The sequence below is a fragment of the Cnephaeus nilssonii genome, assembly GCF_951640355.1.
Source record: "Cnephaeus nilssonii genome assembly, chromosome: 16".
Lineage (NCBI taxonomy): Eukaryota > Metazoa > Chordata > Mammalia > Chiroptera > Vespertilionidae > Cnephaeus > Cnephaeus nilssonii.
The window spans coordinates 53,919,973-53,931,982 of record NC_137087.1 but is presented as its reverse complement, the minus strand read 5'-3'; positions in this window follow the sequence as shown (position 1 = coordinate 53,931,982).

Sequence of the window (12,010 nt, the reverse complement as noted above, 5' to 3'; positions counted from 1 at the left end):
CCTCCTTCTTTCAAACCTTTTGTGATGATTTTAAAATTTTATGTGAATGAGAATGAACAGAAAACACCTTACAGTTTTGCCTTGTTGATCCATTCTATTTATTTTCTTTTTAAGTGTCTACTGCAGCAGTACCTCTATTAGTGAAGGAAGCTTTAAATTTGGGATGTGAGAAGTCTATTAAACTCAACGGCTGTCAATATTCCTGTATTGTAAAATTGTACTCGTTCGCCTTACAAGTTACCTAACTTTATCTGAATCTCAAACTGCAATCTTTCCATTCTTCTACAGCTTAATGATCCAAGAGGAAATTTTGCTTATGCTTAAATGTAATGGCTTCACAATAGTTTATCCTATAGGTTCAGTAATCTGTTTGTTTTTATAACTCCCCAAAGATTCAGGGATGACAATATTGCCTGGAGCTTTCTTTAAAATTTCTGCAATCTTTCCCTTGATAGGATGAGGACAAGGAAACTGTGAAGCACAAATTACCTTTCCCAAAGAGAAAGGCTTCTTTGCAAAACAAAATGAAAAATGGGGCTTCAGAATTTTGGGTACTTGCTTGGGGATATAGCACCCCTCTTTCATCGCTTCAAAACAAATAAACAAAAATACATTGGTCCTGGTGTCTTGTAAAGAAACTTCAGTTTCTGGAAGGGGGAAAAAAAACAATCTGGGAAGAAAAAAATATTCATGATTAGGTATAGGTTTTTGAGAACCTTGAAATATATACGTGCACACATACAGTTTTCCAACTGCTGATGGTCCCATTTTGAAATACACGTTCTTTAGAGCAGGAGAAATAAACTGTATTTTATAGAAAAGATTGCCGGCCTATTGCATGGAGCTATTTAACATTTCCATAAGGAAAGGATGTGACCTAAGACAAATAAACTTCTAAAGTCATATCATAAAACTTACTTTGATTTAAAACTGTATCTATCCTCTATTCTTTGACATATCCTTCAGCCACAGAAAAAAATTTTTCTTAAAAAGATATCTTACAGCCCTAGCTGGTTTGGCTCAGTGGATAGAGCATCAGACGGTGGACTGAAGGGTCCCTGGTTTGATTCCTATCAAGGGCACATGCCAGGGTTTTGGGCTTGATCCCCAGTAGGGGGCGTACAGGAGGCAGCCAATCAATGATTCTCTCTCATCATTGTTGTTTCTCTCTCTTCCCTCTCCCTTCCTCCCTGAAATCAATAAAAATCATTTTAAGAAAAATCTTACAAAATATAAAGAGAATATCAGGTTAGGGGAGAGGAAGGCAGCCCAGCCATGCACAGAACCCGCTGGGGGGCTGAGAACATCGTGAGAAGACCCACACACGATCGTCTTCAGTGCCGTCATCTTTTTGTGATGGTGAAAGCTTAAAATCCGAAACAAAAGGTTCTGAAGAAAATTAATTTGTTACAATAGAGGGGGAAATAACCACCACAGCTTGTCATGTGAAATAATGAATGCCATAATTCAGTGCTCCCACGATGTCTTAGACTTAAATATGCAAATGTACACACTAGGTTTTGAATTGGACTTTTATGCTAGCTGAGTTTTCTTCTCTAAAAAGAAATGGGGGAAAAATATAAGACTACCTTTTCTTCTCTCCACGCAAGCTGTAGTCCCCAGGTCTGTGTATGTAACCACTACTTTAAACAGTGTCTAAAGGCCCTGGCTGCCCTATTTAAAATATATATATTGTTGTTGTTGTTGTTGATTTCAGAGAAGAAGGGAGAGAGAGATAGAAACATCAATGATGAGAGAGAATGATCAAACTGCTGCCTCCTGCACACCCTCTACCGGGGATCGAGCCCGCAACCTGGGCGTGTGACCTGACCAGGAATCAAACTGTGACCTGATTCATAGGTGGATGCTCACCCTCTGAGTCACACCAGCCGGGCTGGCTGCCCTTTTTTTGCTCTAGGACCTCATTCTGCCCCTGTCCCTGCCCCCCTACCCTCACCCCTTCATGAATACCCAGGTAGGCCCGACTTTTATGGATGCTCTTCAGGAATAAATACAAAAATGCTCTTAACCCTTCAAGCTTCAAAACATGGTCTTGGTTTCATAATTAAAACATCCAGCCCCAAGATAGTAAAAATATAAAATGCTTTTAAATTAAATAATCACGTTGCGTTTTTAAGTTTTAAAAGGGCCCCTTCGTCCCCTCCCCCAGCTCCAGCCTGTGGCAAGGGAGCATCGCGCAGCTGAGGAGGGAGGGGGACCTTCAGGTCTTTGCTCCCCACCCAGACTTTCTCCTCCTCCTCTTCCCCCTCTCTATAACCCTAGGGCTAAAGGAAAGGGAGAAGAGATAAAGGAGCCGGAAAGTTATTACAAGCCTTATATCCTGGTGGTGATTTAGGATCTGAGTTTGCTTTGTCTTGGCTTGTATTTAAAGCTTACTGGTTCTCTCTCTCTCTCTCTCTCTCTCTCTCTCTCTCTCTCTCTCTCTCTCTGTGTGTGTGTGTGTGTGTGTGTGTGTACTGGGGCATAATTGCTAGAGATGCCCCCACTCCCCAGCACTGGGGATCTTTCCTGTGTCATTGTCTATACAGGGTGAATGAATACAGGCTTGTTAATTGCTTGCTACTCCTTCAGCACAGAAGGTTCCCCCAGCTTCTCTCTGCTGCTTGGCATTGGTTTCTCCAGGGGCACCTATAGGACAAGACCTAAAGCAAAACCCAAGTGGCCCTCCAGTGCAGGTGACCTTGACTCCACTGTGAAAGTAGCCAGCCAGCCTGTCTCTCCCACTTTGGCTGAGTCAGAAGCTAGAATCTGATGTTCCCTAAGCAATAGTTTCCCCTTCGTTGGCTCTTGAAGGTCCTGTTAGGGCCCCTTCCCAGCCAAGCTTGAAGAGGACAGGCCTCTCCCACCCTATCTCCATCAGGGGGTGGGGGGGGGGAGGGACTCATTCACAGCAAACCAACACCTCTCCCCCAAACTGCTCTTCTCCTGAATTCCAACTTCCACCCCTATACAATACTCTTATCAAGTGTAAGAGACTTAAAGCTTTGTCAAACTAATTTTCTCCAAGCTCACAGTACCCCCACACACTTTTTGAATCCTGGTTCTCATGGTGGAATCTGTCCTTTTTATGGTCTTCAGTCTTAGGCAAAACTTCCATTTTCATATCTGATATTGATGTTCAGAGACTATTCTAGTTCAATCCTTAGACTTCAGAGACTGCAGATTTATGTCAGGTAATCTGGATGCTCCTGATTTTCATAAAAGCTATATAGATCCTCACCCGGCCGGCGTGGCTCAGTGGTTGAGCATCAACCTATGAACCAGGAGGTCACGGTCAGGGCACATGCCCAGGTTACGAGCTCGATCCCCAGTGTGGGATGTGCAGGAGGCAGCCGATCAATGATTCTCTCACATCCTTGATGTTTCTATCTCTCTCTCCCTTTCCCTTCCTGTCTGAAATCAATAAAAATATATATTTTTTAAAAAAGCTATAGATCCTCAGTGTAACGCAAAGGTAGTACAAATGGGACTGATTATACATTCAATGATGCAGAAGAAAAATATCAGGAAGGCCTAGCCTACAAGCTACTTATGGTTCCACTATTGTCCTTTGAGCAAGTGGGTATCAAAGAAAATACGTTGAGGACATGTTTGCTGCAGAAATTCTCTAGTTTTATCAAATAGCCATTGTTTTCATGCCTGTTTATCTTCTTAACACTGTATTTGCTGCCTCCCCAGAGAATGCCTTGTCAATTACATGGTCTTCCTTTCACACTTACATCAAGGCCACAATAAACTGTTCCAAGCACAATACAACAGCCTGTTTCTTTTGAAGCAAATAAAATAGGGCCATGGTGTTTAATCCTTTTCTTCTTTTTGCTTGAAAAGTGACAGGATAAGAATTAAGCTAAAAAGAGAAGCATGAAGAAACATTTTCTCCTGAGTAGAGTGAACAGCACTCTCTGAACAATCCACTTCCTCATGGGTAAGCAGTGAGTTCTTTTGTTTACTTAAATACCTCAATCAATTTTTCTTCTAATGACTTTCATCTCCGCTACCTACATTGAAGGACACTGCAGCCCTGAATCTTATCTTTCCTCGTGTCCTTTATTGTTCAGAACAAGCACACACCGTGGTCATGTGATATTCCTTATTAGCTGTAACTGAAGCTTAACGGATATAATTAATGGATTATTCCAACCCTCTCTCTTTAGTTCCCCAGTTCCTTTTATTCGTCAAGAGATGAATTCTAACAGTGGCATTATCAGGTGCGAAATACAGTAGAGACATATTAGAAGGATGAAATGCCCCCAAGGACTTATCATTAGCTCATTAGAGAAAGAGAATAAACGTTCATGGAGGGGGCTGGGGGTGGTGTTAGATTTTTAGCACTTCCCCCTTGACTTCCCTTGGAGACTAGAAATCTGGGTTCCAATATCCTCCCCGACCCCCTCCTCGCAAGTCACTTATCCTCACAGTCATGTCATCTGCAAAATTACCCCAGCAAGAAAAAGTTTAGCCTAGATCATTTCCTAAGTCAATTATGCTTCTCCGAACTTTAACCTTCAACGCGGCCCTGTACTCCTAGCATTTACTTAGGGCTTAGATAAAACCAGAATGCATGGTACAATTACAGGTAATTTTTATTTTGCTCCTTTATTTGTCTGCTATTTTCTAAGATTTCCACAATGAGCAGGAATTATTGTTATAATAAGAAAACAGTTATTAAAAAGAACAAACAAAAGAGAAAAATTAACAAAAATACATTTTGGTGTCTTACATATCCCCAAGTCTTATCCAGTTATGTTTTAAAATTAAGAACAAAGTGATGTGTAGCAATCAACACAATACACTGCAGAAATCCAATCATCAGAGTCCAGATGCAGCATTGTATCTGATTTTAATAACATTTGTGGAACATTTCTATGTGGAAAAAGCATCTGAGCAACAACAACAAAAATTTTTTTAAGACAAATCACACCGCTCTCCCAAGTGCACTAGACTGGGATCAGCAAACCAGGGTTCAACTCAGTGTGGTTTCACCAACATTTATTGAGTCCAAGGCATTGAAGAATGAAGATGAATGAGGAGATTACGGTGCAGTAGAAGGGATAGGTCTCTGAACCACTCCTAAACTAGTCAGACTGGCAAGTGAGCTAAACAGAGGCAGAAATGAGACCCTGGAAAATACTAGTTAATTCTGACTGCGGAGATCAAAGCCTGGTGTGCAATGCTGACTCTGCATTCTAGGGTGGTCTGTGCTCTCTGCTCCTGAACAAGCTATTTAGCCTCTCTGGCCATCTGTTTTCCCAGCTGAAAATGAAAGAAACTGGGTTTCTACGTTTCTAATCCTATCAGCTGTAAAATTCTAAGAGTCCATGATTTTATAAGGATGATGAGGATCCTCTGTCTATGCTTCTTTTATCTTCTTTTTCTAGTCCCCAGTCACTCACGGCCATTGCTTTATACCTCTATTCTAACTAAATTGAGGTTACACCTCTCCCTCTATTCCCATTTCTTCCTGACTATTAAACGGTGGCAGCCCCCAATTTGCAGATGGAAAACTCAGTATTTGACCTGGGTGTGGACAACGAAGCAAATTTGGTTCCGAGCTTCCCTTTCATGGTTTCTGTTTAAGGATTGTTGATTAAATGCTAGGTGGAGCAGGAGGCAAATATAAAAACCTGTTAAATAAGCCATTTTTGCTATTAACTGGTTTGGGCTGTCATTTTAGTTTAAAGGCATGCAGAGAGTTCATGCTTTCTTGCTAGCCATAGCGATTTTTCAAGTTTCTGTAGCATCTTACACATTCACCTGGAAGCCACGTGCTTTTCTGACATTCTTTGAATTCTTTAAATAGATCTGGGGGGTTGGGTTCAGGAATGGTTTTTGTTAACATTACACTCTCTGCAAATAATGGCCACTTTGCTTTCTTTCTAAAAGAGTGCTGCCATTGGATCCATTCAAAGGGGAAAAAGCATGTAGCCTGCATTTGATGATCCATTCATGACAAATACAAGAACAGTTTTATTTATAGTGACATATTTGACTATCTATGAAGCCATCTTCCTGTGTTTTTTTTTTTACCAGAACACATGTGAAAGAAATGTTTAATCTATTTATCCGTTTAATTTAAAAAATCTTTATTGAGCTCCTGCTACATGAAAGGCAAAACATCATCAAATAAAATGATCAACCTTCATGTGAGATTGATTCTCTTCTTAGGGCATTAAAATGATTTAGTCCTTTAAAAATTCCCCCAAAACTGCCCTAGCCGGTTTGGCTCAGTGGGTAGAGCGTTAGCCTGCCGACAGAAGGGTTCTAGGTTTGATTCCAGTCAAGGGCACATGCCCAGGTTGTGGGCTCAATCCCTAGTAGGGGGTGTGCAGGAGGCATCTGATCAATGATTCTCTCGCATCATTGATGTTTCTATCTCTCTCTCCCTCTACCTTCCTCTCTGAAATCAATAATAATATCTTTTTAATAATATATATTATTGATTTTTTACAGAGAGGAAGGGAAAGGGATAGAGAGAAACATCGATCAGCTACCTCCTGCATACCTCCTACTGGGGATGTGCCTGCAACCAAGGTACATACCCTTGACCAGAATCGAACCTGGGACCTTACAGTCCAAACCGATTAGGGCTCAATAATAATATCTTTTAAAAGTTCTCCAAAAACTGCTGGGGCAAGAGCCTGTTTGATGAATCCTCATGCTGAAAGGATAGCAATTGCGGCTCTTTGTCCCCTTGAGTGTGGCTCTTCCACAAAATACCACGGCCTGGGCGAGTTTATTTTGAAGAAGTTGCGTTAGAAGAAGTTTCAAAAATTTGGCTCTGAAAAGAAATTTCAATCGTTGTACTGTTGATATTTGGCTCTGTTGACTAATGAGTTTGCCAACCACTGGCCTAGAATATAAAGAGAAAAGTCAGCTACAACAGGGTTTCTCAACATTGGCACTATTGGCATTTGGGGCCAAATAATTCTTTTGGGGGTGGTGCTTTGTATAATGTCTAACAGCACCTCTAGTCTCTACCCATTAGATGCCAGGAGTACGCAACCTACCCCCACCCCTGTGTGACAGCCAAAATGTCTCCAAAGCATTGCGCTGTTCGCTGGAGTCAAATTCACAGCCCAATTTGTAGCATTGGTCCACCTCCCTGGTGAAAATACTTGCACTTGTGCCATGGCCAATTTCAAGCCACTAGCCATAGTTGGTCTATGTGGCGTGAAGGAGAGAGTGCACCATTATAAAGTATTGCCACCATATGTATACAATAAATGTAAATAATCTCAGGGCATAGTTAATAAAATAATGATGAAGGGAAGAGTGTGGAGCAATTGTTACCTTTGTGTTGTTTTCATTTAATATTATAAATTTATTTATATAATTTAATTTTAAATACAAAATTTCTGAAAATTTAACAGTTGGCCCTCATGAGCTGATACAAGTTTGCTCGGGCACACCACTGGAGGACCAGTCAACCTTTGGAGATCAGTTTGGGTGAATGTGTCACCTTCCCCAGATGAAAGTTTTGTTTCAAATGTGCATATTCTTCAGAGTTTCTATGTGGACATCGAACAGGGTCAATCTTACTGTGCACTTGAGCTGAAAAATCATCAGCCTGGTCTCATTAATCCCTTCGATGTATCTAATCCTTTTACAGTGTACAAAGAGCTGTCATGAGCATAATTTCAACTGACTTATCACCACCACATGAACTGAATAGAACAGCTATTTCCCTTATTAACAGAGGAAGAATCTAAACTGAGAGCAGCTAAATCACTTGCTCCCAGTTAACCAGCTAGTATGTGGCCGAGCGGAGAAACCAGGAAATTGCCATTTATTGAATATCAACCGTCGACAAGACATTGACATCTTGTCTAATCTTCAAAGCAATCCTATAAAGTAGATATTATTGAGCTTATTTTAAATGAGAGGAGATGGAACTCAATGAGATTACGGAACTCATTCAAGGTCATGTACCTGATAAGTCTAAGTCAGGACACAGTACTTCGCAACACTAAGGCGCATCAGAATAATAGGAGAGCCTCCTAAAATACAGAGGTCAGGGCCCCACACCTAGAGATTCTGATGCAGTGGGTTCAAGGTCAGACCTGAGAATTTGTATTTCTAACAAGCTCTGTGGGGATCTCCATGATGCTGGCCTGGGCACCACTCTAAATAGCCCTAAGCTGTGCCATGCGACCTAGTAATTGCTTCCGGGGAACCCAGGGGTCCTGACTCCAAGATTTGTACCCCACCCACTGCAATTCCTTGCAGTAGGTATTCTAACTTCTAAACTAATCATACAAAAGATGTACATATATTTGTAAATATACACACTCTCTTCAATCAGTTGACATAACATGGTGATTCTGAGTTCGTGTAAGGACTGCTATTATATAAGTAGATGAGGACATTTTGGAAGGGTCTCATTATTGTTTATTAGTAAGGTTCTGGACATTCCCAGAAATAAAAAAATATTTAAGAAAATACTGTTGTCAATAATTCATGTAGGGAAAATAGGTACATATGTATCACAGAACCTCTGGAATTATTTATGGCAAAATAAGCTCCCGAAAGTTGCATTTTTCTACTTTCATTTTTGCTTCAGGGAAAAGTGACTTCTTATTCAGCTGACACTTATACTTGGAAGATCCGCATTGAAGCAAACTTAATAATAACATGAATTATAATATTTATAAGACAACTTTCCACGAGACTCTCAACTGCAGTCATATAATCTTTTTCTCAGTATGGGCTCAAGATAGAGACGGAATTATCAACTCCATCTCAGAGATGATAAGTCTGTGAATCCAAACAGACCTTAGGTGTCTTGCTGAAGGTCATTCACACTTAACTATAAATAGAGACTCAGAAGCTAGGTCTTGGGTCTCCTAGCTCAGGATAGCTCCAGCCACACAAACACTCTTTAATTTAATAGATGAAAAGTCTCTGCCCACGAGGGTCAGGGAAACAGTGAGCACCGAGCAGTGACACGCAAGCAAGCCAGAGTGGTTACTTGGTAACAGCATAGGTAGAAGGACAGCAGCGGAGGACAAACTCATGGCTAAAATTAAATCACTGGCTTGAATGAACTCATTTCTCTTTATTTCCCATTACCGTGGAAAAATACGAGTTGGCATTTGTTCTTTACAGCTTTTCAAATCTGACCTGGAAGACCCTATCAGAGCTTCTAAAACTGATGTTTTATTAAAATAGCTTAAGCTTAATGTGTCATATTTGCCACGAACATTTAGGAGGCTATTCATTTTCAAATAATAAGGGCCCCATGAGTGCTTATGCAATTACAATAATAATTTAATTATCTTCCATTGCAATGTATGATTGGGAGGGGGTCTATTTAAAGTTTTTTTTGCCCCCACCCCAACTGCTCTTCTCTTTGCCATCCCCTTAAAATACCAAGTATTCCTGGTGAATATTCACTTTGCCCTGCTCAAGGGTGGCGCATCCACTTACTGTGTCTCCCCAGAACGTTCATTTCACGGGTGACTGAAAACAGTGATGCTCATTGTATTGCAGGTGCCTTCCCCCTTCCAAATGATGAGCGGCTTTATGAGTTGAGGAACTTGGATTATGTTTATGGCTCTGCTTATTAGAAAGCCTGAGTTACCACCCAAGGAGTTGCAATGCCCACCCTTTCTATCGCCGGGAAGTCTTCCTCTTTGTGAGGAGCCTGAATCAGTCCCTGGAGGCCCAGGAAGAACCTAGAAGCACATCCACAGGTGGAGCATGGAGTGCGAATGTGGGAGGAGGAGGCTCTCAATCCCAGCCTTTCCTTCCCTTTGGGCAACCTTTACTCTGGGATGGTGCAGAAGCTGGAATTGTGGGTCCTGCCTTTCCTGAGCACCAGGTCTGATGGCGGCTTTGACTAGCACCCTGTTATATTATTACTTTACTAGAGGCCCGGTGCACAAAATTCGTGCACGGAGGGAGGGTGTTCCTCAGCCCAGCTTGCACCCTCTCCAATCTGGGATGCCTCGAGGGCAGTCGGACATCCCTCTCACAATCCAGCCTGATTGATGCCTAACTGCTCCCCTGCCAGCCTGTTTGCCCCTAACTGCTGTCCTCTGCAGGTCTGGTCACCCCTAACTGCCCTCCCCTGCAGGCCTGGTCCCCCCCTACTGCCCTCCCCTGCAGGCCTGGTCCTCCCCCAAATGCTCTTCCCTGCAGGCCCAGTAACCCCAAACTTCCCTCCTTTGCCAGCCTGGTCACCCCTAACTGCCCTCCCCTGCAGGCTTGATCGCCCCCAACTGCCCTCCCTTGTAGGCCTGGTCCCTCCCAACTGCCCTCCCTTGCTGGCCATCTTGTGGTGGCCATCTTGTGTCCACATGGGGGCAGGATCTTTGACCACATGGGGCAGCCATCTTGTGTTGGAGTGATGGTCAATCTGCATATTACTCTTTTATTAGATAGGATGTCTCCATTCTAATACACCTATATCTGTATCTGTATCTATATCTATATCTATGTCTATGTCTATGTCTATGTCTATGTCTATGTCTATGTCTATGTCTATGTCTATGTCTATATCTATATCTATATCTATATCTAACCTATCTATATATTAGGAATAGAAGTACTATGTAGCATTTGGAGAAGAGAACATAGTCACTGTGGGTGGAGGGGCCCAAAGAGAGGGAGGGTAGCTATTCTAGGATGTCCTTGTTGTTTCTCCCTTGGTGCCCCCTCCCTTCTGATAACTGTGAGGACTCGATGTAATTACACAATAAAGCTCTTAGCACAGTCCTTGGCCTGAAGTGAACACCCAGGAAATGGTACCTTTCCTTATAATTCTGGGAGTACAGCCATGAGCTGCAGTCCTCCCCTACCCCACTGTCAGAGCCAGAATGCTGACTAATACGCAAGGTACCTTCTCATGGGTCCACACAGAATGAATGCCTCCGTCTTAAGTTCCTCTAGGACCTGCAAAGGTTCTTGTGAACTTCTGCCTAGAGGGGCAGATCCTATAATTCACGATCAGCGCAGCCCGCTGACCTCTACCTACACCTCGTCACCCATCTGCCTTCAAGTGGGCCTGCCCACGGTGCCCATCACCCAACCTCCCTCTCTCCTTCAGGGGCCGAGTGTTGGGGGAGGGGAGAGAAGACTGCAGATTTGCCAGCCCTTGGCAGGAACCTCTCTGTCTTATTTTGTCTAGAGGACTGCCTCCATCGGGCTTTTCTGCTGGACCAAGATAAAGGCATAAAGCTTTGTCTCCAGGGTTGAGAGCGAGGTTAGTCAGCACGGTTTTCATCCGAATGACGTTTCTTTCCAAAAGGTAAAGAAGCAACTCTATTACAGTTGGCACTGAGAGAGAGAGAGAGAGAGAGAGAGAGAGAGAGAGAGAGAGAGGTGCAAGGAGAAGGAAGGGAATACATTCCCTGCAATGAATATAGAAAAATCAAGCATTCTCTCACAGTCTGCTTGCACATCCAACACTGTGTAAGGGGAAGTCAGACTTTCCTTGTTTCCCCTCCGTGATCATTCTACTCCCTCATGCTGGGCAGTGATTTAGAGGCATTTTCTGAAAAGGATGATGCAGCAGAGTAAATGGTCCAAGGGACTGCTCTGGTCAAACCTAAATCAAAAGTCACTGACTCTGCCTGATGGCTATTTGGCCGTCTTCGTGAAATGAGCTCATACAATGGGTACCCAGCTCCTGTGCAATGGGCATCGAAGTGACTGGCGAACCTGATCCACACTGCCAACCCTGGAGAGCCACGGCGGCTCCAGGACCACACAGTCTGGACGTGCCCGGGCTGCACAGTGGGCCAGAAGGGTTGGTTGGCTATGTCTATGCTGAATCGTTTAGATACAACAACAGGTAAGAATTAGATGAGCAAAAATCACATACAATTATTTGGAGGAACATGTCTGATAAATATGAACTGAGTTTAAATTACTGGCTGGTGAAGGCACATGGTGCACAGGAACACATGGAAAGACAGTCCTTGAACAATAAAGCACTTAGCACAGCCCTCGGCAGAACCAGTGCTTTGTGGGAAATGCAGCGCAGCCA